Genomic DNA, 26,803 nt, shown 5'->3' with positions numbered 1-26,803 from the left:
TGTGTGACAGCAGTAGGTAGCATACAATACATAATTGTTTATAAAATTGGTAAATTAGGTACCGCAAGTATTCTTCTTTGACAGTATTGGACACTATCCTTAGAACTTGAGACGGGATATTTTAATATTTACCAAGTTTCCCGTCTCAAGTTCTAATGATAGTGTTAGTACTCATGTCAGTATGGGACCGCCCACAGATGGATTACGGACTAATAAACTTATCTGCATGGGAGAGTTACCAATAATTTCCACGATTGGTAAACGGGTTTGAGATCATACTATAAAAAGGTTCAGGTTTCTCAGAAAGCGCTGCTGCCCGGTCTCTATTTACATTTACATTTATTCTTTTAACTATTTAGGTATCCACCAGATTCTAAAACATTTTCATTTCGACTACGACTACCACACAGCAAATATTTTGTATTGACTAGTCGACTATACAATACAGGTAGTTCAGGACCCGGGCGGTAGACCATGTGTGAATTGTATTTGTAAACAGTTAGCCGTTTTGTTTACTAGTTTTTTTAACTCGACAGTCTAAATATCCTTTCTATGCTTGGTAAAACTGTGAGCATCTGGATTGTGTTGTTTTTTCCAGCCTTTTTTCAACAATATCTACCTAGGTATGTTTCTGCACTTAATTTTAAACAGGTACTGAAAAAAATGCCGGAGTTTAAGGTAATTTGGCAGCAGCTGATCAGGTATGACTAAGGACTAACTTACTGACTGACTCACACTTAGAATTTTGAAATTAAATACCCCCGCGTAATAAGCGTAGATGCTTAGGCATCTTGGCTATTGGTATGTTGTAGGTGTTATTAATTTAGATTAACTTCTTGTATGCCGTTATACATGTATAAGACACCATAGAAAACGCATTGTCTCGCGTGGATCCACATTTCGGGCACACGACGGGTTAATAACAGTTTCCTAAAATTTTTCCCAAAATCACCTTAGGGATGTGCCGTAACAGGCAGGCACCGTGGGGGCTCCGGAGCAGGTCTATTAGAGGACCCGGTGCCCCTTACAGGTCCTGAAGGTGGCAACCGGGATGGTTTTAGTGAGGTAAAAATCCCACACTCCCTATCTTCGTTAGTGAGTTAAAAATCCCACACTCCCTATCTTCGTTAGTGAGTTAAAAATCCCACACTCCTTATCTTATTAGTCTTTTATCCCCAAAAAGCTAAACGCCTTTTGAAGTTTTCCCCCCGACATAAAAAAGGCACCAAACTAAAGCTAGACCAATTGACGTCATATCCTAAGTCGAACCGAATATCTTGATCAAAAACTGGGCTTACGCCCAAACAACCGCTCAAACCAATGATTCACTTATATTCTATTTCATTCACAGACGCCTAAACTAAGGTATAAGACCTACTTATCATTCATACTATTAAACAATTCAATCACACTTTGAGTCATAAAGTCATTCTTGATTATTTGGTACTAGTTTAACAGGAAACAGGCGGTAACCATAAAATTAAGTGGCGTGATTATACTGCGAATAACTACGAGTTTGAGAGGAAAAATATTGGATTAAAATGTTTTATTTTTGTTTTTGATACGGTTAATTAAAATTGCGGTGAAGTGATTGATTTAACTATCTTTGGTGCTGGTTGATAAGCCCATATTAATGAATTAGTTAGTTTAGTTTAGTTTAGTTAGTCGCCGGTTTGTTTCCCAGCCTAGCTTTGCTTCGTCAGACAGTTCGTCTTTTAATTTTTAAATTACTATAGTCTATAATTAGTAACTATTTGAAATCACTCTGAGTTTGTTTCGGTATTTCTTCTCCGAGTAGTCTTCGGCATCTCATCTAGATTTTAATATGTACCTATAATAATTTTTGACGAGTAAAAGTGTTTTTTGTAGCCTATTTACAAAATAAATAAATTCATTTCTTTTCATTATATCGTCACTAAAACGACCTATTTAACCGACTTCCTAAAAAGAGGTTCTCAATTCGGTCGATATATATTTTTTCCTATGTACACCGATTACGTCGAGGTTTATAGACTGACTTGCAAGATTCTTATTTTTTGTTCGACGCCTTTTTAGCTGAAATTTGGTCGCATAAAAAACTGTTTCAGATTTGTTCAGCAGTTTTTATAAATAAAAATCATTACTCAATAAGTAGGTATGTATTTAAAAACCTAACTAGATAACTAACTAACTAACCTACTATAGTAGGTAAATATATTTACGTTTATATTTAGAAAACCGTCACCTACCTAAAATCTATTCTTACACTAACAAGACAAAAGAAACACACACCTTAACTAATTAACAAAAAAGCACCCTTCAAGTCAGCGAAAAAATATACCTTTAACTAAACTAAGGTAGGCACATCAAGCTATACCCAGAAGCAATAGATTTTCAACCTTAACTTCCGAAAATTAAAGTTCAGAATGGCCTGAAGAAAATTCACAGTTTCGGTTAACTTTACATGCGCTTAACAAGGTCTAGGGCTGTTCCTTAAATAGTCATCGTTGACGGATCGTACTAAATAATCAGTTGGACATTGTACACGCCTTATTAGTCAGTCTAGTTAGGGGAGTTATTTTAGTACGACAAGTAATGTAGTCGCTCAACTATGGTTGACTAAATAGTTTTTAACACAGTTGTAAACTAGAATGGGTGACGCGTCTCACATTGAGCTATACTGTATTTAACCAGTGTATAATGGTATCGCTTTCTATAATCTTTTCTCACATTCGACGGTCAGTTTATACTGGTTTTGTTTAGCTTGATGTGTAAGAGTACGAGTATCGATTTATGGTTGTAATACTAAGTCGTGTTAATCGAGTTATTGCTTCTTTGATCTCTTTGGAACTTATTACACGGTTATTAGTTATTCAAAGGAATCAGTAAGTAAGTGGAGATAGTTATTGCAAGCGTAACTGTTGAGCGACACGTCTCGAATTCTCATTCGCGGATCGAGTTTTCTAATAACTATTGTAAAAAAAATATACCTATAACCGTCAGCCCTATTACATATACAGGACGCGGCGAACGTCGCGGAATGCTGCTCACGAATATGAGCCCTTACGGTGGCTTGAAACTAGTCGAGTTATCTCGCCAAATAGGTGAATAAGTAAAATAATACTAATAATAAGGAGTGACTAACAGAAACAAAGTGAAATAACTAGCCTTAAATTAATCGTCGGAAATCGCGGGACGATCTCCGGCCACCGTAAGTGCGGGTCTGCGGACGGCGAGCAAGGATAGCTCCGGCTCGAAAAGCAGGAGTAGGAACGAGGTGATTTTTAGTCAGTAAGAGTCTGACACTTCCTCTCGCCTCGCCCAGCTTGGGAAAAACAATTGGATAATTTTCCCCCCTCTTAACAAAGCCCTAAATTAATATGAAACATTAAAATTATTGATGTTCACATCCATCTATTAATTAGGTACTATTTTTATAACTACATAGTTAAGTATTTAAACTAATGACTAGTGAGAGAAACTGACTAATGGCATCTAAATGGCTATTGATTTTGTTGATAACACAAAACACTGATAAACAAAATCTTTTTTACACTTACTGGCAGTTTGCGGTTGAAATATCAACTTTATTACAAACGACAGACGGTCTTTTTTATTAGTTAGTAACTAATGTATAAAAAAATGAAGGCTTTTTGTGATGCAATGTTAAATTCCATTATTAGTATTGCGTAACTAGTAAAATATTATGGTTTGATTTCCTATAAATGGGTATACAGAGGTGTTGCTAACGCCCATCTCACCTGATGGTAAGTAATGATGCGACCTACGGTGGAGCACGTCTGCCCATAAGCAACCTATTCACTCGGGCTTTGAAGACACCCATGTTTCCGTTTGTGCGCGATTACCTCGCTTTTGGCTGAACCGATTTTGATGCAGTTTTAAGCATAGAATTTTTTAGACTTAGGAGAAGGCTTTAGGGATTTTATACTGGAAACTGATAACGGATGCCTTTTACAACATAGTTATTTTGTCTATTATAAACCTTTCTTAGTTTAATTTAGGAATGTAATAATAGTTGATTTTATTTCAATCTTAATAACAACGAAGATGAATTAATAAATAAATACTTACACATAAATTGAATTTAAACTCAAACATAGTTTCAAAGAACTTACTTATCTAATTATTTATTTAGTTTAACATTTTGAATTATTTATTTACATAAATCATAAGAAATACAAACTTTATTTATTTACATACAGGTATTTATTTAAAACTAGGCAAACTAACTAGGTACCGCCTCGAACATTATGTTCTCTTTTTTGAAACCTTCCCTGGACTTCCACAAATAATTCAAGACCAAAATTAGCCAAATTGATCCATACATTTATTCTACAGGAACGCGGGAGTGTCCACTGGCAGAAAGAAGCTAGTAGGTAAATGAGTGTCAAATTCAAAGTCAAAGCAATTATTTCAATTGATCCTAAATTAGGCACTTTTGAAACGTTAAATTGAATTGTACGTCAGTCTGTCTGTCAGTGAAGCTAGGTGCTCGTTCCAAAGTGTAGTTGTAGAGTGAGTATGCCAATGCAGTGCTGAGAAATAAAGGGTGTGTAAAAATACTATCGGTATTGCATGTATCTAGTTAGTAGTATTTTTCGGAGCTGTGGACTACATAGCGGGTTTACCGGGGCTCCGGCTCGAAAAGCAGGAGAAGGAACGGGGTGGTTTTTAGTCAGTAAGAGTCTGACACTCCCTCTCGCCTCGCCCAAGGCGGGAGAAGTCACTGAATGATTTTCCCCCCTCAAAAAAAAAAAAAAGTTAGTAGTATTTGGTACTTATACGTGTATAGTGATCTAGTTATTTGGTACACATGTATAGTGGGTCCATGTAATACGGTGTAGGGTAACTAAGTGAGGCATGAAGAAAGATCTCCCATTACCCTAAGTATACGGTTTGTTTTTCCTTCCTTCCCCGTTTTCACGCCTTTTTGCGGTTCTGAGATCAGCTGAAATTGTGCGAAATCATTGTGTGGCTGAATAGTGTATTTTTTTTTTTTTTGGTTTTTTGCTGTTGATGTTATTATTGTGTAAAATGTGTCTAGAAATTGATGTTTTATGTTGGCGTAAATTTCATAATAGGGATGATGACGGGGTATGAAAATTAAAATCTGTTTAGTCCGTTAGTTAGGTAATGAAAAATATTAGACACCTATTTTTTTTTTTGTCATATAAGAACACAATACTTAGAAAAAACGAATTAAAGTTTAGAAGTGGGTGGAAGTACGTCATCTCTCGTATATTAAACTTACATGAACTAGGTATTTAACTTGCTAATCTACAATTTTCGGAATATGATTCAGTATTACGTACTTCATACTTATTAATGAGAAATGAGTTATTTCTCATGAGAGATAGAAGTGAATTTTTAGGGAAAAAAAACGTAAGCATTACCGTTTTAGTAATTAGATACATCGAAGTAATCAACGAGTAAACGTAACTACCTATCTTTACTTTATTTTAATATTTTTTTTATATAATTTTTGAGTCACCAACATTAGTTACTACCTGTATATCTTCAAAGAACTCCATTTATTGCTTAAAATATCGTGATTAAATATAACCTATTCATAATATTTCAAAAACCTTGTAATAATTTCCCTAATTAGTCATACTTACGTTTTTCTTAAAATATTTTCCGGTCTTTACAATCAAATTCAATACGAAAATTCCGAAATGAAGACATGATTACGCAGGTAGGTACAGTAGAGGACAGATCCGCATGACCATTTAAATATTTTATTGCTTGAACCCAGCAAAATGTCTCATCAAATAGAAAAGTGATAACGTCGCAGCTTAGTGACCCGTGGTCCCTTAGTCAATGGTGTGTTTGAAGTAGTTCAGCTACCTGCGCCGGTGGCAGCACCGTCCTCCATCACAACTATCATTTGTCAGTTCCAGGTCATGGGGCGGGGCTATAAAGCAGATCTCATCAGGTGCAAGCAAACATTAACTTAGTGGTGGTCAGGCGTATGTGACCACCATTGTACATACCAAGTAAATAAAGAGGTGTATGGGTATAGCAAATGTTTTCTAACTAGGGAAAATGAAAAGAGAATGGTAGCATCCTTACATGACAAATAAAAATGACAGAAGGTCCACTCAATATCTTAAAGGAGGTAGATAGGTATGTAGTTTACCTACTTCATCGTTAACAGAAGAAATACCTATGTTTCCTGCTGAATAAAAGTCACTTAACCATAACCTTCAAGCTTAATGTTCAGCTAAGGGATACACACTTCATTTTTTTTTTAATGGAAATGGAGGCAAACGAGCAGATGGACCACCTGGTAAACGATCAGTGCCGCGTATGGACACCCGCACCAGAGGTATCAAAGATATAAAAATATGTATGTCTTAGTTATAATAACTATGTCGCTATCGCTATCGCTATTGTATTATATAAATTATAGACGCCTTTACTTCATTTAGGAAGATTCAATTCTTTATTCGTACCTTCTCAAACCTAAGATCCCATGCTCGGCAGTGACAATCGCCCTTGCTTTAACTAACTACTATCACATTAATTATTCCACTTTGTAAAACAAATAACTAACAGACAGACTGACCGTTCGCCCGCCATGACAAGTCTAAAGTAGGTATTTGGGACTAACTAGTCAGACTATTCTAATTGAAACAAATGCGAGTTTTAACTTTGCATGAAAATTGAGAATTTTCACAAAGTGTCTGCGCAAGTTATTTTAATGGACGATTTAATTACAAACTAATGGAATAAGGAGTTTGGTAATGTTATTAAAACATACGTCTATTGTTGCTGTGATGTTTGGAAAACAGAAGCACTGTGTTTTAATTGAAATTTATAATTATTATGTTGACATGAGATACTTACTTGACGCGATTGCCCCCGATCCGACTGTCAACAAGGTTTTAATTCAGGATCGATTCAATTTGGCAAAGTGTTGCTGGTTTTTTACTGAATACACAATTAAATGTGAAAGTGTTGTGTCATACAACTTTGTTTACGATTGATTTACTATGTTACCTACTGTATCACATTGACACATCAACAGCCTATAAGTGGCCATTACTTACCAAAGGCCTCTTCTCACGCGGAGGAGGTTTGACCATTAATCGCCACGCTTACTCAATACGGGTTAGCAATTTTAAACTTATAACTAGTCCAGGTTTCCACAAAATGTTTTCCTTCACCGTTTGTCAGTGGTGTCTAAATAATCTCAGAAAGTATATATAACTCGGAAAAAGTCACATTGGTTCTTGCCGTTGGTAGGTTTCGAACTCGCACTCTCATGCAAGAGAAGCGGGTGTCTTAAACCTCCTGTATAACATCATTCCTACTGTATACTCACATTCAATACTTCATAGTATGGAATCCATAGATATTTAATTGTTAGTTAATGCTACCTAGTTATTTAAAAACTTAAAACATTTTATTCTCGTAACAAACTTGGACTTCTAACTTTCCTGCCGATTGTACACAGTTGTCTGGATCGCATTGTGCGGAAAAAATCTAATTTTCTTTAAGATAGGTGGCTTAATCGACAGTTTCAAGAGCACTCACTCTGACTAGATTGTACGTGCTATGGCTTTATGTTATGTAGTTACGAGTACAACATCGACACAGGGATAGCCATGTAGTATACAGGTGTAAGCGGAACGCTCCCGAAAAACGCCACAATTTGTTTATGTTTTTATAATTTTAATCGTTTTTGTGTTTGTATTATTCATGCTATATTAAAATTCAGCATTAGATTACAACTATTATTACTTAAAATAAACATTGAATTCTTTATTTTTTTTAAATAATACACGTTTTTTACCATCACCTATTTGCGACGTTTGGGAGCGTTCCGCTTACACCCTGTATATAGGCCATTGTATAGACCTAACTATATCTGTACGGGTCTCTTCTCATATTTAGGCCTACCTAAATGAAATGAATATAATACCTATATTATACTCGTGATAAATAAAAAAAAACACTGTGCGTATGATTAATTATCTTTATTGGTAGGTTAGAAAATTACTAATAGTTATTTTAAATGCGAAAGTTTGTGAGATGAAATTTGGAACAAGGGTAGATTATGGTTTGGAATAATACATAGGATCCTTTTTATTCTACGTGAAGCCGCTGGCAGAAGCTACTTCATTATAAAGGTGGCGATTTGAGCACGAGAGATGTTGAGGCTGGGAAGATAGTTCTACTTACGATCTGTGGTAATTTTAACGTGTGTTTCATAGAAAGCGTGTCTTAAACTTAAACATGTCCCTGATAGGAATTATCTACTAGCAGATAGATACGTATATCGTTCAGCCTGCTCCTTAAAAAGTTATAAATACCAAGTTAGCTTATTTTACATTTGACAAGAAAGAAGGAAAGCCTAATGATGACATTGAGATAGTTATCTTAACTACTTGAATTTTTCAGTAATGGCATATTTTTTTTGAGGTGGGAAAATTTTCCAATGACTTCTCTCGCCTTGGGCGAGGCGAGAGGGAGTGTCAGACTCTTGCTGACTATAAACCATCCCGTTCCTACTCCTGCTTTTCTAGCTGGAGCCCCGGTAAACCCACTAGGTATTCCGCAGCTCCGGAATGGCATAGTCTGGAATAATACTTTATTCTATTCTGTAATATAATAATAGAATAGAATAAAGTATGGCAGTTTAGGCAATAGCCGGTCCCCTGTTATTACAATGGCATTTTCAACGCCACTAGCAAAATCTAAGCGTCTAATAAGTAACTACCCCTTTTTTAAGCAGCTACCTATTATAACAAGAGTAATGTAATGAAGCCAAAAAAATGGCGATAGTTTTTACACGAGCATCAGTGGGTAAATGACCCGATTATGCACGGTGATATTTATTGCCTCTCATCATAGCAGCAACACAATAAATTAGTCAGTAGCCGCATTAATTTAGCTTAAATAACTAGTTACATTATATAAGTATAGCGTGTAACAAAATACCCATATACATCAAGAAGCACTGAAGGAAACAGGTTGAATAGAATCTCTACAAAAAGTTTCAGCTGAAAATACGTTTAGCTTAAAATAAAATTGGTACCAAATACTTGGTGTCGCATGGTTCTTGATTTTAAATCATCATACAAACGTGTCACAACACTACAGGGGTCACTCGCTAATTACGAAACATTTCTTGTGTAAATCTGATCGCCTAGTAGTTACCTGTATCTACCTCATTTTGATGTTCGGTTTGTAGAATTTTATGTATTGGAAAAATTCATAACTTCGTTCCATGAAAACTCGTTCCATGAAGACTTTAAAAAACCATTACCGTATCGTTTGTTATGTTGTCTAGAAACCGTACACTTGATATGTATACCCCCTTTTTGTTACACCGTGTATAATAGTTAGGTATTATTATCACTAACAGTTCTAATTAACAAACAAAATTTCAATGAAATTAAATAACTATCAGACTAGATAAAAATATTGATAAAAATATTGATTTTAGGTAACTACTAACCATTTTACCCACGTTCTTGCAAATTAATTTTTGTGCTCAGTTATCTAGCCACTAGTTAACTAACTTCGTTTATTTTAAATGGGTTTTACCTTATTTTCTATTCCATGGTTTTAAGAATGCGTGTTTTTCAGACGATTCGATATACAGATGACTACAGATGGGACCCGTAGGGCTGATGCCTGATACAGAGCTGAGGACTACCTAGCGGGTTTACCGAGGCTCCGGCTCGAAAAGCAGGAGTAGGAACGGGGTGGTTTTTAGTCAATAAGAGACTGACATTCCCTCTCGCCTCACCCAAGAGAAGTCATTGGATGATTTCCCCCCTTAGAATGTTGTATCTCTGGAGCCTGGAGCTCTGAATCATTACGATCTTGTAGAAGTGACCTCACTTTGTTACCATATTAGAATATCTAATGCTATTACAATGTACGTAGGTACAATATCTTTGTCTAATGTATTAGGCCGCCATCTATTAGGAGTCCGCGGTTTCTGCCTATCGCCAAGGGACAAAGGAAGTTAGGTAAGGTAAATTTAAGGCATGTAAGGTAAGTAATACGCACTAGATACCTAGGTATATGGAGTAATTTGAAATACTTACCGCAATATCGAAAGGACTATCGCCTAGGTATTATTTATTACCTGACCTGACCTTCTTTATTCAATTAACTAGAAGAGTTTAGGTAACTTATTAATGAACTATATGAAGTTTCTAAAGTAAATAATATAATTACACAAGACTGCCTTTGACATTCTGAATTGTAACCCGTTTAACACCATACATAAACCATAGCACACGGAAAAGGCATGACTATTGATCACCAAACAACACTTGCTGAAGTGATCGGATTTGTAAGCGATTTTAAACCAAATAATGGTGGGGATTTATTTTAATTAGGACTAGACTTTGCATCACGTATATATTATTTTACTAGTTAACTAAATGGCTTTTTAACCGACTTCCCAAAAAGGAGGAGGTTCTCAATTCAGCCGGTATGTTTTTTTTACTATGTACTTATACAATGTGTAACAAAATACCCATATACATCAAGAAGCACTGAAGAATACAGGTTGAATAGAATCTCTACACAAAGCTTCAGCTCAAAATACGTTTTAAAAAAAATTACCACCAAATACTTGGTGTCGCATGGTTCTTGATTTTATAAATCATACAAACGTGTCACAACACTACAGGGGTCATTCGCTAAAATTACGAAACATTTCTTCTGTTAATCTGATCGCCTAGTACCAGTATCTACCTAATTTTGATGTTCGGTTTCTCGAAGTTTATCTATTGGAAAAATTCATATTGACCATGAAAACATGAGTTTAAAAATCCCTTCCCCTATCGTTTGTTATGTTATCTAGAAACCGTGCACTTGATATGTATACCCCCTTTTGTTAAACCTTATATATATTAAACCTTATGTACTTATATATTAAACCTCTTTGTAGTTAGAAACAGAATATTTCAAACACAACAACCACGTAAGTACTAGAGAACGCTTCCCACTGTGCCACATAGTTCATAAACTCTAAGCTAAGACCTAGAATCTAGATATGCGGTACTGCGGGCTGCCAAGCAACGCAAGTACCGAGGTAATGCTGTAAACCTAGGTATTCAGCTAGACGTTAGATTATTAGAAGGAAGCATTGCTTAGAATTTATACTTGAGTCTAAGTAGACCACAATTGTGTGTAGAATGGGTTTAATAAAACAGTTTGATGTGTAACTAGATATTTTGTGTGCATATAGGGTTTTTTTATGGAATAGGTGGCAAACGAGCAAACGAGTCACCTGATAGTAAGCGATCAGCGCCGCCCATGGACACCCGCAACACCAGATGAGTCACAGGTGCGTTGCCGGCCTTTCGTTAGGGTTATTTATTGTGAGTGAATAGTACCAATAGTGCTTAAAAGAGTTAAATTGGGAGATGAGGGAAGCTAGCCTACCCATTAATTATTTATTTACGAGGATTTCTAACTAGTTATAATGAATAACGAACAGAACTCAATCTACACTTCTACACTAATATTATAAAGAGGAAAGCTTTGTTTGTTTGGTTGTAATGAATAGGCTCAAAAACTACTGGACCGATTTTAAAAATTCTTTTACCATTCGAAAGCTACATTATCCACGAGTAACATAGACTATATTTTATTTTGGAAAAAAATAGGGTTCCGTAAGATAGGAAGCTACAATAGCGCCGAGTGTAATCTTATTTTAAAACAAGTTTTTTTCCGCGGGCGAAGTCGCGGGCAGAAGCTATTAGATACATAGTTATTGCAATTAATATCAAGTAAGTGTTTTTGTATTTAACAATTTCTTAAGTTTTTTACTACCGTACTCAGAGAAAATTCATGATTAGTTAGGTACTTATCTTTAATGTTAATGATTTTGTTCCGAAAACAACTGCTAAGGACTAGGTTGAGTAACCATTGAATGACTGAATACGGCGGTTGATGTCCTATCTAACTAAAAAGACTAAAAACCTCATATTCAAGCCTCTATACCTGTGTATTGTGAAGTTTGTATGTATGTATGTATGTATAAATACACTACTTAGGTATTATAGTACACAAATATAAAAGGCACCTACTTATTCTCGGAAACAAAAACTATAGAACTGTAGGAATTCACGCACGTAGCGAAAATTGATACTTAGTTCAATGACCTAATTGCCTTGTAAGTAAGAGGGCATTTTACCTTAATACCTATCATAGGTAATAAAAAAAATCTTGACTGTACAGTGTAAAAATCTTTGAACAATCAAATAGGTACCTACTTAATAGGTAGTTAAAAAAATATTTTAGCACACTTTCAAAAAGTGGACACTTATTTTGTCTAATTGAATTTTTAGATCAATTTCATTTTGCTACCTATTATATCTAGTATCTACGCTACGAGTATTTAAGGTCTACTTTGGTCAGCTAACATAGCTTTATTCTAGGCTAAGATTAGTTAAATAGGCTATACTATTATTCTAGTTACTAGGCCATAGGGGTAGGACTAGGTTATAAAAAGGGTGATAAAAATGACACAAAACCCGTGTAGTAGGTAAGGCACTAAGTGGAAGCCAAACGATGTCAATGTTCCACTTAGAACAGGTAAATATCAGCAGAGGATAATCACCTCTTCACCCTGTTAAAGAAATATAAAATAACTATATATACTAATATTATAAAGCTGAAGAGTTTGTTTGTTTGTTTGAGCGCGCTAATCTCCGGGACTACTGGTCCGATTTGAATAATTCTTTTTGTGTTCGATAGCGCATTTATTGAGGAAGGTTATAGGCTAAAACATCACGCTACGATTAATAGAAACCGAGTAGAGCGGGTGAAACCGCGCGGAAGTAACTAGCTAGTATAAAATAAAAGTAGTCAATAATATTCAACCTAGGTAGATAAGATACCTCGGTTCTTTTCGATATCTTTCGTAGGTTTAGGTAGGTAACCCCTAGCATTTTACCTAGTCGTAACGTACCCTCTGAATAACGTTTTGAAATAACTACCTAGTTATGTTAGAAATTATGAGTTATCTAACTCATAATAACCCACTATGTAAGGTTTTTATTTATTTTATACTTTATTGCACAAATACATACATAAAATTACATTGTAATAGTAATTTGAGTACAATGGACGGTATTATCACATACGATGATTTCTTCCAGACTTAAGACGGGATATTTATTTACCATGTTTATTTATGTCGATGAGTTTTCGATATTTCAAAAAGGATTAGGTATTTTAAAATGAACTGGGAATGGGTAGTGCGTGCACGATAATTCAAAACGGGAGAAAAAAACAAAACACAATAACTATAAAATAAATTTCTTTTTTAATTTAGCAAACTGATATTATTAATTGGATATTTGTTTAATTTACCTACATAATTTTACTGGACTAACTAGTTAGTCTGGTTAAAATAGTACTTAAGACATTTATTAAATACATAAAATAATGACTATTTGTAACGAAAATAACATTTATTAAATACATAAAATAATGACTATTTGTAACGAAAATAACTAATATATCTTTGGTTTAGTCATCACGCTCATCAGCTGCCGGTCAAACGGCGCCATTTGTAAATCGTATGAATCAAGCAAAGGCAACAAGGTTATTGTGCCTGCCTGTCTACAGATTGTTCAAAAAACCGGTTCGAAAGAAATAAAATTGTATTTTTTAAATTCAAACCGCCATGTGTTGGTCGAAATCGTTTGGATTCATTTATTATTGAAATTAATATTGATGTTAGAATTATTATTTGATGTTAAAAGTAGGTGAAGTAGAACAAAATTATATTATCACATGAAATGAAAAGTAAAGATAGTTTCTGATTCATATTAAATATTTTAATAACAACTTTTATGGATCAATTATTAATTACCTTCGTTGTTTTTTTTTTTGTTATACCAGGTAGGTAGCTATTTTTTACACTGTATAGGTACAATGATTATTGGAATTTTTATTAAGTACGCAAGTAATTCTAATTATTTTTAACGTATTTATTATGTAGCTAAGTTAAATACTTTTGGTACCATCCTGACAAACATTTTAATAAACAAAGCCGGTTTATCGCTCTTATCTATAAGAAACGTAATGTCTAAACAACTAAATAAATAACTAGTCCATATTTAGGTATTTCTAGCGGCAAACAATAAAATGTAGAACAAAAGATTACTTATTCTGTTTAGGTATTCATAACCGCGTCTAAATTACAAAAGAGACTTGCCTTTTTTTATCGTCCGCAAATGTAATTCCTTTTCATATCTTTTCAAAGAACAAAAACTAAGTTGACTCGTAGTGGCCACACATAATTTTACCAATACATCCACAACACGACACAGTAGGTACACAATTTCTTGTCACGAGATGAATCACCGAAGAATGCACTCTTTATAACTCTAAAACTACCACAATAAATCACTCAAACACTTCAAACACCACTTTTTTCGATTAAAATTCGTTATTCGGATCGATTTTGCATTATTTATCGACGATTTTTAACACAAGATAAAAAGTTTTCGACGATAACAACGCGCGCGGCAGCGACGCGACGTAACACGCTGTCTTTAACTGCACGACTGGCATAGAAGTATAACCTAACAAAATCGAAGGAGGCGACGCGCATGTAAACGACTGACAAACTGTTGCTCTTTCCAACTCGGCCAGGTTGCCGCCGCGATTACTATAAACAAAAGTCGAAAAACTTTGCTTGGCGAGTTGTTGTAACGTTACAATTCACAGTGAGTACATTTGTTTTGGGTTTTGTTGTTAAATTACTGAGAGAGTGCGTGTTAAAACTCAGTTTTGTACGTCAATAAACGGTTTGTTTTTGTATAGAGTCACGAACAAAACTACTTCGGGCCCGCAGGCCGCTGCGCTTGGCGATAGGTTTGAAGTTCGCGTGATTCGCCTTGCACAGGGCGCACAGAAAGTGTTATTCACTTCATTCGGTCTGCTAGGGAGGGGACACTTACCTGCGTAACCGGTTTTTTGCCGAGAATTTAAGTTTTGTAAAAAATGTACAGTGATCTTTTGTACAATAATGGAGTCGAACGGCAGCTGATACATTTATTTCATACTTATTTTATTTAAATTAAAGTGTTTCTAAAAACAGATGATTCAATATAGTATACTTAAGTTTAAGTAGTAGGTAATAAAAACGCCATGTGCTCTGTAAACGTTAGACTTTTAACATTAAATATACCTAGGAAAGTATGTGGTAAAACAGCAGTTTTTGATACAATAAGCCATAAACTACCTAGCGATAACATAAATCATTAACTAGCAAATTATCATTATCAATATAAATAAACATCAAGTTACTTAAAGGCAGTTAAAGGAAGCAAATAGGCAGTATTTACGTTTACTTTTATATGAGTACGTGTCTATATACATGTACTTATTTATCAAAGTTTAGTGACATGCTAAGTAACTGTTGGCTAATCTAAAAATAACTCGATAGATTAGATATTATATTGTGTCATCTATTATTATTGGAATATGATTTTGACACATATTTCTTACAATATACATACATAACCTCACCCATCACGCCTGTCTCCCATGGCGATGGGTAGAAACTATGGAACGCAAATTGCGAACGATTTTTTTACATAGATTTCATTCTTGTTGCATTTATTACAATGTTTAGCTAGATATTTACGTACTAAAGCTTTAGTACCTAGTCAAAAAAATATGATTCTAAACGAACACACTACGTGTTCATGCTGTTTTTTTAGCCAACTTATTTTATTTTAATACCGAGATATTTACTAACGAATGGAACAAAAAGCTTTATTTTTAACAGAAATATTTCAATATAAATATTCACTGCTATATAAGTCACATTTCCGAGATAAACCTCTGAAATCTTGCGTAAACCAGATTATCCATTCCATCTCTTCTGTTCAAATCTGTCATTTATTATTTAAGGCTTACCTAAACTCAGGTTAAAACTATTAAACATGTCTAGACATCAAAGACAGGCTCTTAAACTTGCCTAACAATGAAAGCACAGAATACCGCTGTGTGCCTATTAAAAAAATGCGAATCAAATTGCACTATTGCAGAGTTTCACTGAACTTTAACTGTTCTGTTATTATTTAAAACCGTGAACATTGACCTAACCACGGGCTACAGGCTAGTGTGACGAAATTGAGCAATTATAGCTTTGATTTTTGTAAAAGATTTGCTTAGGAATAAAACGTAGAGGTAGTGTTTCTATTATCAAGTAAGCGACTTAAATAATATAGGAATCGCCTTTATTGCTAAGGTTGAAAATATATATTTTATTTATTTATAGCCTTTTTATTCGGACATGACAGAATATATCTTAGGCTATCAGTGCGTCTTCCCTCTACTTCTGTGTGTCATTTTGCCGGTTGGCAATGATCTCTTCCAATCTTCTCCATTCTCGCCTTTCTCCATAGAAATAAGAGTAGAAATAGAGTGGCCTCCCACTCTATCCCAAATTATTCCCGCGACATGCCTGATCTCGTCTTCCAACATTTACTCCCACCTTTTGCAAATATAACTCGAACTCAAAAAAGGAATAAATAGATAGAAGAAGGGCAGAATAACATAACTCAACCAAAAGAAGTATTACCTAAGAACTAAAACATACACACAATAACAATACCTTAGCATATAAGTACGTATATGAACCCCGGAACTTATTCATCATATGCTATTCACTACAATGTCTATAGAATGTACAATGGCATTCAAGGAATGCTGACTCGTATAATTAATGCAGCTCTGAAATGCAATACATTTGTAGTTCCGACTTTGATATGCTAGCAATCAAACACTTAGACCCACGACACTGGTAATTGCAATTACCAGTAATTAATTCGTCCCATTAATGCTATGGGCTACTTCAGATGTATATTGTGTCCGTTAAGTGATTTATGAGGTAATTGTATTTTATTAGGTATGTGATTATGATTAGAATTACCTAATACGTACACCAGAATTCTCACATAGGTGAAGTCCTATATAATATATATTTGATGGAGATGACGACTAGGGCTTTGAAGACACCCAGGTTATACCCATCAGGAAACACAGACTCCGGCAAGGAGTTCCACTCCCTAGCAGTTCGCACACGGAAGCTTGAAGCGAAGCGCTTCGTGCGAGTGGGTGGGATATCTACCATGAAACGGTGACGCCTCGCCTATTGTCTTATGCCATTCTTTATACTAATTTTAAATCCCTACAGTTTATAACTTATTCCTTTTTTTAGGTCTTGAGACAAACTTTGGTATATAATGAACTAGAAGTTTCTAGTCATACAAATGACAGTTAGTAATATACAATGGAACGTCCGCATTTTTTCTAACTTAGCCAAGTTATGTTGACTCATTTCAGATTCCTTAACTTTTGAACTATCTACGAGATATTTCATTGTACCAAGTATTCGTGTCGAGGATGCCAATTGATAATATTTTTTTTATTTAAATTGTTTTTTTTTCGTTTTGCGGTATGTCATGAATTTTGAAACGTTTATGGCTTCGCTACCACATTAGATGCTAGCAGAAATTTAAATTCATTGTGTGTTACTTTTGAAATAACAAGTTTTATAGCAATGCTTATCAGAATTTATTGTGGTTATACAAAAGAAATATGGTTATACAACGTTCTGCAATGTTAAGAAACATTAAACTTAAAATAAACTATGAATGCTAATTCCGTACGTAGGCATTATACCTATACCCCTTAAGAACCTATATCAAATGGCATTTACGAGGAGAACCACTACCTAGTTATAGTAAGGGCTCCTTCATATCAAATGTCACACATTCCCAACCCCTAATTAGTCAACCCTGTTTGATTTTGAGCTTACGAACGCAAATAGCTGGCTCGGTAAGATTGCCTATAACTAATTAGCCGAATTTCTCACTACACGATATTATTCGGATCTAGATTTTCGTCCGTGATATGTTACCTGGGGGGAGATCCTGAATATATTACTTAGGTTAGGCTTAATACATCAATTGCCACGTAAGTCACTGGTGACCTACGATAATGGAAAGCAGTTTTCTGTCGGCAGTCAAAGGATGTTGTGGAGGCCCGGAGGTTTAAAAGGCTTCTTCACCACTTCTGATACATCAAGCAATGCAATGTGTACTCTGCTTGATTATGGTTCATCTGAGAAAACAGTTCACTAGTTTTTGTCAAATGTGTAGTTCGTTAGTTAGCTCTTATAACACCCATGGGAAGACTACGGGTGGTGAGGTGATAAAAGCTTGTCTTCCACCATCACCGCTGTTAAATGTATATGTTACGGTAAATCTGATTAATTGAAAATTATTAATAATTTTACAAGATTATTAATAATAACCACACGTTTTAGTAAATGTGAATAATCGATCGAAATTTATTACTTTTAGTAGTGATTATTAATAATTCACGACACATATTGGTGAAAGTAATAAAATAATATAAACCCTATGTTTTTTGACCAGCATGTGTTTATTTATAATTTTAAACACCGTCTTACGATTATATTAATTAGAGATCACACAAACAAGGTTACTTGTACTTGCTTTAAACCGAAAGGACAACTAATTCATATATTCTGCGCGTAAGTGCGGGTCTGCGGACGGTGAGTAGTTAGCTCGCCGCCCGACCAGAACCAGACCCGTGCGTGCGGCGCGTCGAGTTCTGCGCGCGCCTCAAAGAGCCATCAGACCACCACAGATGGGGCCCAGTAAGGCTGATGCCTGATCCGGAGCTGGTTTACCGGGGCTCCGGCTCGAAAAGCAGGAGTAGGAACGGGGTGGTTTTTAGTCAGTAAGAGTCTGACACTCCCTCTCGCCTCACCAAAAAGGGCACATTTGTCACAAAATTAACAATAAAATTCTTTTAAAAATATAATCTACCATCAAACTTATGCAAAAAAGTCTATCGTGGTACATAAAATTGTAACAAAAATAAAATTAAACAATAATTGTTTCATTAACAAAATCAACACGAGTCCTAAAAGCAATCATCAATAATCATATTTGGTTTGCCTGTAAATCTTCTGTAGCACAAATTAATCATCAAATTAAATAAATGCATCAAATTAAAAATTTAAAAGTATTATCATAGAATTCAACAAATATTTGCTGTGCAAGTACAATATATTGCCTTTTAAATTGAAATAAAAATAACATCTTGGCCACTTATTACATTTATCACTACTAGGGTAAAATTATTAATAATAAGCGACAAATGTGATTAATTTATCACTTTTACCTCGAGTTTCGGTAATTATTAATAATAGTAGATAATTATTAATAATTTTCAATTATTCATTCTTACCGTAACATATAGACAAGATACAAGAACTGAGTTTGTTTAGGCATTTCTTCTCAGGAATTAATGCCGGCCTCAGCTAGATATTATTAAATATAGACCTATAAAAGTACTCTTTTGTAGCCATTAGTAAAAATAAATTCACTGTTTCACTGTTAGGTACAATTTTATTACCGTTTTGAAATATGATACTAACAAAGTAATATTAATACTGGGCACAAACAAAATTTCATTTTTTACAAATTCTAACAAAAGTGCTTCACATATTAGGTACAGACGATGAAAGTCACGTATCTTATTAACATAGGCTCACTACCTGGAAAATTCAATATGGCCGAAAACAAAAGTGAAATGTTAAAAGTCGGTTTGTTTTTCTTTTCTTTTTTTTTAATCTTGTGAGTGACTACCATCTTTGGAGCTTTAGCTGAACATAATATATTCTACAGCAAGCTATAGTTTGTTAGGTTTTTAAAATTTTCTTTTTTTAAATTGATGCCTACATCCACGTTACTGGAGATATTGGATTTTTTTCTTATCCTTTCACAGTAGATACCAACTATCTCTGCATTAAACTGATATCTAAAAATTTTGCATAAAATAATGTCAAACGATTTTATTCGCATTTACGGTTAATTACGCGCCAAGCTTGCACATCACTAGTCTTAAGAACATCAAACACTTATCAGTATCATAGTTTTAACGAAGTAATTGTTGATTTTTTGTTTCGTTTATTTGATTGCAAGAAATTGTAACTAAAATAATATCGAAAGCTACAATTCCCCAAATAACATCCTACAGCAATTTGCCTACAAATCAGTGGAATTCGGTCAGTCCTAAGAACATGTCGTAATGTATTCCGACTCATGACTCCGAACTTACGGACAATAAAACTGATTTATTATATATTTCCCTTTCATTCTCGAGTCATCCTAGAAATTGATGAGATCGCCACGAAATACACGCGCAGCGCCTGCATTGTTGATCTTAGCAAAGAGTTCCGTATTTTTGTTTTGTTGCTAGTTCTTTGAAAACAGTTTAGTTAAATGTTTTGATGATGATTTTTGGCTTAATTTTTTAATCTAAAATGATATTTTTATTGTTTTATTTTTAATATATTTTTTTAAAACTGACGCCATAGAAGTATTTTCTTTTATTCTATGGGGGTAAGCAGAAACTACAGTTTAAAAACTACTATAAGGTACCCACATACTAACGCCTCTGAGACACTTCACCAACTTATTTAAAAAGCTTTCCAATCTCTAAGGATTACTTACATTTCCGCAGAACTCTAAAAACAGCGACGAAATGTAAAACAAGAGTTTGAATTCGCGTCTCGTACGGACTAGCCCGTTTCCGCCATTTTGAGAACGAGAAAAGTGATTTATGTATATCGGTCGGCTCCGAAAGATTTAAAGTAGAATTCGTTCGGTGAATAAAGTTTTTTACTTACCTATATTTTTGCTTAATTAGAACCTGCTTGTAATTTTAATGACTATTATAAGATCAAATGTGTACCTAAAGTAATTTATAAATGCTTTCCAGTCTCCTTTGATGGATGTCTTCGTTTGAGATAATACTGGTGATTTGTTTTTTGAGGGGGGGGGGGGAAATCATCCAATAACTTCTCCCACCTTATGTTAGGTGAGAGGGAGTGTCAGACTAAAAACCATTCCATTCCTACTCCTGCTTTTCGAGCCGGAGCCCCGGTAAAACCGCTAGGTGTGATTAGACCCCCATCCCCCATCCCCACGTTTGTCAAACGGCTTACTCTTACATACGATTATATTATTATTATCATTTCTGTTAATAACCATTGACCTGATTGACCTCAAGAAGTAGTTACGTAGTACGTACCAATGAAAGACTATATCTATAGTTCTAAATCTAAACTTAGATTATTTAAGCGTACGTTGCGTGATTAACCCCTTAAACAAGAAGTTAGACAAATAAACAATATACAAATACCTGCTTATACAACCTTATTGTTATGGAAACCAAATCAATTTAGATTATACTCTCAACAATACATAATAAACGTTAACGCCTGAGCGAATCTGAATAGCAATATTACGGTCATCGACATAAAATTGAGAGGCTTATTATATTAGGCGCTTGACTCCTTTCGAGATACTTCGGTTGCTTGGGTGATGAGTTATAACGAAACAATATGATTTAAGACCTTAAATACACCTTTGTTTTGATTCTAAATTCCAACAAATATTGATATTTTATGTAACTTGACCTTGGTAATGTTTTGGTAAACTTACCTACAATAAGTTTTAAAAAGGAATACACATTCGTGAAATATTTGAAGGAAATAACCAAGATAAGTTCTTGCCTTAATAGGGCACAGGGTTTAATTCATCCTTTATCAAAAAGACAGTCTTATTCTCTCCTCAATTCTCAAGACGCAATCAATCCGCATTAAGCAAACGTGATAAAAAATGCTCAAACCGTTTCTGCACCAGAAGAGGCTTTTGGTCAGCAATGGCCAACTAAAAGCTGTTCATGTGTGTGTGAGACTTATTCTCAAGACTTTTCTTGTAAAACCAACTTCGAAACGAAATAAGAAATTAGGTATTACCTGTGGTATTACTAAGAGATATGCCAACAAAAAGGAAATAAGAATACAAAGAGCGAACATGTACCAAGGCAATTAAGGTATCTATCTACTTAATTATGACGTTATTTTTCTAAACGTTAACTAAGACAAAAGCATAAATTATGCGAAAAATTTACATTTCCCGTAACATTAACGTAAATTAGGGGCGAATTCGGCCCCTGGGACGGTGTAAAGGTGGGGTTTTATTAGGTTAGGCGGAGCGGAAGCGATTTATAAAGTGCATTTGGTAACTGGAGAAATGTAGATGTAATTTCTTATGAAACCAAACTACTTTGTAGGTACTATGATATTGTATTGAATGAGTATACTACTGCAAGTAATAAGTCCACTTTACTATTACTCGTACCTGGAATACAGATTTTTTTTTTTTTGAGTTGGGAAAATCATCCAATGACTTTTCTCGCCTTGGGCGAGGCGAGAGGGAGTGTCAGACTCTTACTGACTAAAAACCACCCCGTTCCTACTCCTGCTATTCGAACCGGAGCCCCGGTAAACCCGCTAGGTAGTCCGCAGCTCCGGATCAGGCATCAGCCCTACTGGGCCTCATCTGTGGTGGTCTGATGGCTCTTTGAGGCGCGCGGCGCCGCACGCACGGGTCTGGTTCTGTTCGGGCGGCGAGCTACCCTTGCTCGCCGTCCGCAGGCCCGCACTTACGGTGGCCGGAGATCGTCTCGCGATCCCCGACGCCCGGAGTGTCTCTCGCGACGGCTGGGGCGTGAGGAGGTTTGTTCTCTCACGCGCCCCGCCTCCTCCTTAGCTAGCATGACTGCTTCGCAGAAGGAGGAGACGGCATCCCATTCCCCCTCGCTCCGCACCATGGCTTGTACCAATGCCGGGCGCGAGAGGTCGCACACATCCCTGAGGAGGAATACAGATAATAGAAAACCGAAAGACTCAATGTAATTTCAATCAATTGATTGTTAATAGCAGTTACGTTCGTTGCGTTCAATAACTTATCAATCTAAGGGTCATCGCACACATAAACGGTTCGGCTTGCAAAAATGCTGTATGCGCATTGTCAACTCGGGAACCGCACGCTTACAGTTGATGCGCATTGACAGTGCCGGCGTTAGGGGGGGGGGGGGGGGCTGATGGGCCGCTTGCCCAGGGCGACAAATTCTGGGGGGCGCCGATGCCGCCGCCGATGGGATCCGTAATAACTTACACTTGATATTGCTTCCCTCAAGTGGGCGCCACAATATTTTTGCCCGGGGTATCAGTGGCCCTTACGCCGGCACTGAGCATTGATGTTATGGAATATACCGTATGACATAAGATGTAAGGTTCTTAAAATGACAAGTTTATTACTGGTTAACTGTGAGCCTGGGAAAATGGAAAACAGGCTTTTTTTAAGTTGGGAAAAATCATCCTATGACTTCTCCAACCTTGGGCGAGGCGAGAGTTAGTGTCAGACTCTTACTGACTAAAACCACTCTATTCCTACTCCTGCTGTTCGAGCCGGAACCCTGGTAAACCCGCTTGGTAGTCCGCAACTCGATACGCATCTCAAAACAAATTTAATCTAATATGACCTCTACCTTAAAAAGCCCTAAGGATCAATCACAAGATTCTTTGAGCTTAACCGATTCTGTCTTTCTCGTTAAACGGAAGGCGTATTATAATATTTATAATATCCTGGTTTAACCGACTTCCTAAAAAGGAGGAGGTTCTCAATTTGGTCGGTGTTTTAATTAGATAGTTAAAAGAATTAGCTAAATTGAAAATTGAATCTATTAGTGAGTGGTATTATTTTTAACCACCAAATACATTTTTTTTAAATAAACAGTTGCTTCCACACTAGGATTTTCTCCTGTGTCGTGGGTGCGTTTACAAACATACAAAATTTGTCTGGATCTGGATATCATATCCAGACCAGAAACAACAATTTGTGGATCACACAAAGAGTTGCTCCGTGTGGAAATCTTACCCGCTACACGTTACGCGGCAGCCAGTTGTCCAGCCAACGCGCCGACAAGACAAATTTTGTTTGTGATTTTTTTTATTAGGAAATTAAATAATTTTAATATTTTTTGCCCTGCGGTGGGACGATCATGGCTGAAATCTAATCTAATCTAATAATACAATATCTAGTAATAATACTATGGAAATGGTTTCAAACCTAACATCGCTTAGTCGGCAGTCGTACACAGTTTCCACAAACAACACGGACATAAGTCAGTCACAATGAGACGTGAGATGGCCAGACTCCTAATTCCAAAGCATTCCATCCGAGGGTTTGTAACAAAATATGATGTGGCTACCCTCGTCACCGCTTTGTTATTTAATAGATATGAACGCAATTTAAAGCTCAAATGTGTTTTATTTCAAAAATCTGTCTCATCCCACGTAACGTTTTGATAATAACTCTTTTCCTCGTTTCCCTACACATGCAAAGGTATTTATAACAATTTTGAATAATTAATTAATTGGTACCTACATTAGATTCCGGTTTACTGTGTTAGTTTAGATTGATACAAAATTCCGACCAACGTAAGTGCGGGTCTGCGTACGGCGCGCGCCTCAATGTTCAAAAGGTCATCAGACCACCACAGATAGGGCTCAGTAGGGCCGATGCCCGATCCGGATTTGCGCACAATGTAACAGGTTACCGGGGTTCCGGCACGAACAGCAGGAGAAGGGGGGTTTTTAACGGGGTGGTTTTTAGTCAGGAGAAGTCTGACACTCCCTCTCGCTTCACCCAAGGTAGGAGAAGTCATTGCATGATTGTCACCCCTCAAAAAGAGGTGTATGTAGTTATAGTTAAATTTTCAGCCACACTCAAGTCAAATTAAGTTGTTTGAAAGTTTGTCCGTCAATTACGCTGAAATTACTGAACGGATTTTGATAAAATTTGGCATACAGATTCGAGCTGACGTGGGTGATAGGATACTTTTTATCCCACGGCAACGCGGATGAAGCAGAAGCTAATAGCTTCATATAGTTGTGATTAAAACAGTACCTACGAACTCAGGTATTAATATTACAGTTTCAGAGACAAGCGAGGTGAATCTGTAAACAAAAGCTTTCAGGCTTTAGCACAGAGCGTTTTAATGCCTGAAAATTAAAATTTCTCAAAGCTTTGTGAAGCTGAGAAGGTGCTTTTAAGCTGCTTACTCGCGAGGATTAAGTTGTAGTGCGAAAATATTTTTCAGTTCTGTTTCTAACTGAAACTGGATTCTGAACTGAATAAGCTGGTTTTCCACCAGATATGTGATTTGTAGCCATGCTACGAAGATAACGGTAACATAGTTTCACAGCTTAGCTATTAATTATTATGTTATCGGCTTGCTCACGTAATGTTTTGACGAGGAACTCGACTAGTTTCAAGCCATGCTAGAGGCTCATATTCATGAGCAGCATTACGCGACACACGACGCGGCAATTGTCGCACTGCTACAGCTTAGCTATTACCTAAGCTGTGAAACTATTTTAGGGAACAGAGAGTAAAGTTCCCTAAGCAAAGGAGGATCCTCCGACCAGGCGAGGTGATCAGCCTGGCGGGCTTTCTGCCCAACTGTTGTTCGTTGGGATTTTCTATCCGTGTTAATTCGCATGCAAACTTCATATGTGCGATGCAGGATATTTGACGTCATCCATTGATTTGCTCGTCGATAGTCTATGTGCGACTTCTGTTATCTGTCACTTGTCACTTGTCAATGTGTCGCCACACTATGTTACCGTTTTCACCAATACCGATATAAGCTACTCAGCTGTGTGAGAAGATCTGCTATGAACATGCGCCGCCGCAATGTCGCTGTGGCAAGAACATGCACAGCTCGAGTATGCGATGTATCGATAGTAGGGAAGCCAACCATAGCACACATCCATAGTACGCATCTTTCCGTATAAAAAACATAGCTTTGCTGAGTCCGTTTCTACCTGTGCTAGGTAAGCTATGTGTACCAATGAATATGTTATATGATTGGTGAATGCCAATCACATCCACAGCAATGTAGCATAGCACATCTGTGGAGGAAAAGCATCCTAAGAGTCTTTTGTTTTATTATTCTTTGAGCTATTTGTGCTGAAATACTATTTGTTTCATGTGATAGGAGCTTAGCCTAAACTATAAGACAATAAGGGGATGATGACGGGGTATGAAAATTAAAAATATATTTAGTCCGTCAGTTAGGTAATGAAAAAATATTGGACATGTATTTTGTTATTTTGTCGTAGGTATAAGAAAACAGTAGTTGGATAAAACGAATCAAAGTTTACGTCACTTTTGACTATAAAACGTACATAAAAGTTAAGTCACGCGATATTTCAAATTATAGTCGAAAGTACATACTTGTTTCTGTAAGAAAATAAAAAATACGTGTCTAATGTCCGAATACTCAAACGCTACTCAATATTAAGACGCTCTCAAAACTAGTTCTGTCCCTATCAATTCTTTATAAAATGACAGAGATAGCACGATATTTAAGTATAACTTAAAATTGAGTAGCATTTCAGTATTCGGGCGTAACTTTTTCAAATAATATACCAGACGGACATTAAAATCAACATTAGTCATAGTAATTTACCTTATTAATGTGAATTGTGAAACTCACTTCTATTTTATTTTATACAATTTAAGTATTATTTAGATTTAGTACCTAAGCCGTGTTTTTAAGTTAATGCTAAGAAGTTTTGGCCCGCAACCCACGCATCACTCACACTCAAACTACTAAGTGCAGGTAGGCCATTAAGCGACTAAAGTAATTTAGAATTAAGCAATACCTATGTGAAGTTTCATCTCATCAGTATTATTACGATTTTTGTAAGTAGTTCAGTTGAAAAAATCACATGTCAATAACTTTTCTTTTTTATTTTTGAGTGGGGATATCATCCAATGAATTCTCCCGCCTTGGGTGAAGCGAGGGGGAGTGTCAGACTCTTGCTGACTAAAAACCACCCTGTCCC

At 35.9% G+C, this 26,803-nt stretch overlaps 1 protein-coding gene and 1 long non-coding RNA gene across 3 annotated transcripts in view; one reads left to right on the top strand and one right to left on the bottom strand.

Moving 5' to 3' along the window:
* LOC118271470 (uncharacterized) overlaps positions 1 to 14,880 on the bottom strand; it is a 285,447-nt gene extending 270,567 nt beyond the window's left edge. The window contains exon 1 of the mRNA XM_035587561.2: positions 14,202 to 14,880. The gene's annotated coding sequence lies outside the window, so the exon portion shown is untranslated. The remainder of the gene's footprint in view (positions 1 to 14,201) is intronic.
* Positions 1 to 26,803, top strand: part of LOC126911047 (uncharacterized) — a 436,837-nt gene that overhangs the window by 386,108 nt on the left and 23,926 nt on the right. The window lies entirely within an intron of this gene.

Source organism: Spodoptera frugiperda, chromosome 9 (assembly GCF_023101765.2).
Source record: "Spodoptera frugiperda isolate SF20-4 chromosome 9, AGI-APGP_CSIRO_Sfru_2.0, whole genome shotgun sequence".
NCBI classification, from domain to species: Eukaryota; Metazoa; Arthropoda; class Insecta; order Lepidoptera; family Noctuidae; genus Spodoptera; species Spodoptera frugiperda.
The sequence above is the reverse complement of the archived record's forward strand: the minus strand, read 5'-3'. Positions and strand labels throughout refer to the sequence as shown.